The sequence below is a fragment of the Gossypium arboreum genome, chromosome 8 (assembly GCF_025698485.1).
Source record: "Gossypium arboreum isolate Shixiya-1 chromosome 8, ASM2569848v2, whole genome shotgun sequence".
Classification (NCBI taxonomy): Eukaryota; Viridiplantae; Streptophyta; class Magnoliopsida; order Malvales; family Malvaceae; genus Gossypium; species Gossypium arboreum.
Window position 1 is genome coordinate 28,942,763 of NC_069077.1, and position 5,626 is coordinate 28,948,388.

A 5,626-nucleotide genomic window follows, 5' to 3' on the forward strand; every position below is an offset into this window, starting at 1 on the left:
TATCATAAGCCAAGCCGAACCCTTTTTACTCTTATTGCAATCCAAAATTTCTACTATTTCACACATTTATCACTTATTTTACAACTTATACAAAATGGTCTTTAGTTAGGGCTTCCTTGAAAACTTCTTCACAAAAGTTGTTTATTACACATCTAATACTCATATTCTTTCATAAAATTTCAGAAAACTACATGAACACTCTCATGGTAAAACCCTAAAATTTCAACCATTTTGCAAAATGGGCCCCTCATTAGAAAGCTCATGCTTCAAGAGGTCCAAAAATGTAAAAATCATTAAGAAAACTATCAAAATCACTTACTTAAATGAGGGATAAGTTGCTGAAACTTTCAAGCTTCCCAAGCCCCTCTAATGGCTGATATTTCGATGGGAATAAAGAAAGAGTAAGGAGGAGGAAAGGTAAATTTTTATTTTATTCAATCTATTCATTTAAGTCACCAACCCACTTAATTTTTTTTACTTTTCTATTTCCTTGTCTCTATGGCCGGTCATGCTATTTTAAAGGGTCTAATTGCCCTCTAAAGACCTCCAATAAGGTTCTCTAGCTATTTGACACCCTTAGCTATCAAAATAGGACTTTTGCACTTTAAGTGATTTAGTCTTTTTTCGTAATTAAGCTCATAAACGCTAAAACTTCTTCGCTAAATTTTTCATGCACTAATATAAACATGTTATAATCTTAAAATAATAAAATACATTCTCTGACCTCGGATTAGTGGTCTCAAAACCACTGTTCTAACTAGGCCCAAAATTGGGCTATTACAATTCTCCCCCTTAGGGATTTTCGTCCCCGAGAATCTTACCGATGAACAAGTTCGGGTATTGATCTCTCATGGTGTCCTTGGGTTCCCATGTGGTTTTCTTGACTCCATGTCTATGCCATAAAACTTTCACGAGTGCAATACTTTTATTCCTCAATTGTTTGACTTCCTGAGCCAAAACCTTGACCTGCTCTTCACTATAAGTCATGTCCGGATAAATTGTGACCTCTATTGGCGCAATCACATGTGAAGGGTCTGATCTATATCGACGTAACATGGACACATGAAACATGTCGTGAATCTTTTCTAATTCTGATGCAAAGCCAATCGATAGGCCACAGGCCCTACTCTCTCGGTAACCTCATAAGGTCCCATGAAGCGAGGACTCAACTTGCCTCTTCTACCAAATCTGAGAACTTTTCTCCACAGGGATACTTTCAAGAACACTCGATCACCCACTTGAAATTCAATCTTTTTCCGTTTCAAATCCGCGTAGGATTTCTATCTATCTGAGGCCGCCTTCAAAAAGTCGTGAATCACTTTAACTTTCTCTTTGGGCTCTTTAACTAAATCAACCCCATGAATCTGACTCTCTCTAAGCTCAGTCTAATATAAAGGCGTTCGAAAATTTCGGCCATAGAAAGCCGCATAAGGCTCCATCTTCACACTTGACTGATAACTATTTTTGTAAGCGAATTCAACCAATGGTAAGTACCTTTCCCAACTGCCTTGAAACTCGAGAACACAACACCGTAACATGTCTTCCAAAATTTGAATTACTCTTTCTAACTGACAGTCGGTTTGTGGGTGAAATGCTGTGCGAAAATTGAATTTAGTTCCCAATCCCTCTTATAACTTCTTCCAAAATCTTGAGGTAAATGAAACACCCCATACTCGTGGTACGAGATATTACCTATACTTACTCTCATGCATACAAACAATCTCAAGTCACCTAGACTCGTTCCAAATTAACAAATTTTCAATTTCTACTTTAAACTTCTTATTATGGGCCTACGAGCCCCAAGTTGATTGTTGAAAACTATTCGGAACCATTCCGGGTCCTTAAACCAACCTTAAGAAATTTGCCTTTAAAACAGGGCATACACTCGTGTGGAAGAGTAACATGCCCATGTGACCATTTCGACATGGTCGTGCTCATGGCCCGTGTGATTCACACGGCCTAAGCACCCTGGGACACGACCGTGTAGAATTAATTCTAATTTACAACTACAGGGGTTTTCACACGTCAAGACACACGCCAGTGTCAATGGCCCGTGCCCCTCACACGGCCAAGACACACTCGTGTCCTAGACCATGTGCAAAAACATGGACATTCTATTTCTAACATCAGCATGCTCATAATGTCACACAGCCAAGGCACACGCCTGTATACTGGGCCGTGTCCTCTACATGGCTGAGACACACGGCCATGTTTCTGCCCGTGTGTTTAAAACCATGCATACTGAATTGAAAATTTTACATGCATGGGACACATGGCCGAACCACACGCCCATGGGGTAGACCGTGTGTCACACACGGCCTAGACACACGCCCGTGTGCCTACCTGTGTGGCTAGTATAAAGCTATTTACCAAGTCTCACTGCCACCCTTACATATATAGTTCCATACAAATACTAACCAATATCGAAACAAGTATAACTTCTATAACTAAATCAGCCATAATAGACATTCATTCAACCATGAGAATGCATCTTTTATAAATTCAAAACGAATATTATTGTCATTCAAAGCTTAATACAAATTAAAGGGTTCCTATACATGCTATGTTCAAAAATATAAATCCAACTATACCAAATGCTTCGGTTAATAGTGTGATCGATATCTATGAATTTTAGAATACTTGAGCTAGTTAGGCGACACTCTAAGGAAATGGAAAGGAAAGGGAGTAAGCATAAAAGCTTAGTAAGTTGCATATAACTAAGTACACAACAATAACATTTTATCAATGATCTACAAGCTTATGATACCAAACTAGGCATAAGCATAACTTACTCATTACCATCCATACTAGTCACATATTGTTCAATAAGCTCATATCTCATACGTACCAGTTAGGTTCCTGTACCATTCACAATACGGTTATACTTTCCCCATTAGCTTAAGAACATAACGTTCACCGTTGAACCATTTAGAACACTACCGAATATTCATTAAGCCTCAAATGTGGGTAAAGTGCCGATGCCATGTCCTAGACATGGTTTTACATTGGCTCACATCTCAAGTCGATGTCGTGTCCCAGATATGGTCTTACACTGACTATCATTTTGTAGTTGATGCATGTCCCAGACATGTCTTATACTGGCTTACGTCTCGAGACCGATGCATGTCCCAGACATGTCTTACATTAGCTTTCGTCTCAATACTGATGCCATGTCCCAGACATGGTCTTACACTGGCTCTCATGATGTGGCTGATGCATGTCTTAGACATGTCTTACACTAGCTTACAAACAAATGACCCAAACGTCATGGCATGAATATCTGATTTCCTTCCTAAGGTTACAACGGAATTTCCACTATCTTAATTTTCATTATACATTCTCGATTTCACAACCAAACCATTCATGCTATATTAACTCAATACAATTCAATACATACAATAACAACGTAGATGTATTATTTACATACAACTTACCTCGGATTACAAAATGTACACGACAAGTCGGTTTAGTCGATTTGCTTGGCTTTTCCCCGGTCAAGGTTTGGATTTGGAAATTTTTGATCTAAAATAGAAAAAATGCACTCATTTAATTATTAAATAAAATTAAGCAATTAAAAATTCACATCTTCGGTAAAATGACCGTTTTGCCTCTAAACTTTGGCAAAATGACCATTTTACCTCTATGCTCGAAAATTAACTTTTATCGAATTTATTTGCATCTTAAGCTTAGTTGGACTCTTTTTACTCTTATAGCAACCCCAAATTCTCTCTATTTCACACATTTATCACTTATTTTACAACTTGTACAGAATAGCCCCTTTAGGTGTTTTCATGGTAACAATTTTCATAAAAGTTGTCTATTACACAACTAAGACTCATATTATTCCATAAAATTTTAGAAAACACCCTAAATGATCTCATGGAAACACCTTATACCTTCAACCATTTTGTAAGATATACCCGTCATTTGAAAGCTCATGCTTCAAGGGTCTCAAAAATGCAAAAATCATCAACAAACGGTATGGAAATCACTTACTGTGAGTCAAATAAGTAGCTGACAAACCCCCTTCAATGGTTGATTTTTGGTGATGTATGAGAGAAGAAAAGAAAAGATGACAATTTTTCTTTAATTTACTGAATTTGCTAATGTCATCAAAACCTAACACTTTGACTAATTGATTTCCTTTTCTTATGGTCGGCTATGCTTTCTTGTAAGGGTCTAATTGCCATTTAAAGACCCCCAATTTTGGTTCTCTAGTTATTCAACACCATTAGCTATCAATTCAAGGCTTTTTCACTTTATGTGATTTAGTCTTTTTTCACAATTGTGCTCACAAACGTTAAAGTAACTCACCAAATTTTTCATGCACTCCTATAATCATACTATGACTCTAAAATAATAATAAAATAATTTATTCGACTATGAATTTGTGTTCTCGAGAACACTATTTTGACTAGCCCCAAAATCGAGCTGTTACATTTCTTGACTCCATAGTCTCCTCGGGTTCCCATGTGGCTTCCTTGACTCCATGTCTACACCACAAAAATTTCACAAGTGCAATACTCTTATTTCTCAATTGTTTAACTTCCCGGGCTAAAATCTTGACTTGCTCTTCATGATCGCGTGATTTCGTGATAGGTTTTAAATATTTATAATTACTCGTTCTTGAACTAACTATTATCGCGAAGTAAGCAAGTGTACCTATCGAATAGTAGTCTAGTTTTAGCAAGGCCGGATTGTCGAACCCAAAAGAACTAAAAGTACTAGTAATGACTGTCTTTTTATTATCTAGCCTAAGAATAAAGAGGTTTTGTTTTAATTGACTAATTATCTAAACTAAGAACGCACAGAGAAAAGAATTGGGGAATTGCTTTTGGAAAAATCGATTGACTTAAGACAATACCTAAGGAAAAATCCACCTAGACTTTACTTGTTATTCTAGCTCCGAATCAGATGATTTATTCATTCAACTTGTTCCGTAGAGATCCCTAAGTTATGTTATTATCCCTATTCAAGACTAATAACGTCTAATCCCTAGATTGAATAACCGAGACTTTTCTCTAATTAACACTCTAAGGTTGCATTAACTCGATCTATGGATCCCCTTATTAAGTTTCACTCTAATCCAGAAAAATCTTGTCACCCTATATCTAGGCGCGCAATCAACTCCGCTTAATTATGACAAAAGTACTCTTAGACAGGGTCTATTCCTCCTCTGAATAAGAGCATGTTTTGAATCAGTATCCTGAGATATCAAAATAAGAATTAAGAACAAGTTAAATATTTATCATACGATTCAGAAAATAAAAGCAAGATTCGTCTTAGGTTTCATTCCCCTTAGGTATTTAGGGGTTTTAGTTCATAACTAAATAAGAAAACATCTCAGAAGAATAAAGAATACAAAACATAAAGAAAACCCAAAACTCTTGAAGGGAAATTGAGGAGAGATCTTTAGTCTTGATGATGAATCTAGCTTCTAAGATGGATCAATCGACTTTCTTGGAGTAATTCCTTACCTCTATTCTCTGTGTCCTTTTTCTTCCTCCTCTAGGGTGTATTTATAGGCTTTGGAATGCCGAGAAGCCCTCAAAAGTGGCCTTTTTCGAATTAGACTTATCTTGGGCTCGGTAGGGACACGCCCGTGTGACACGCCCGTGTGTGATTA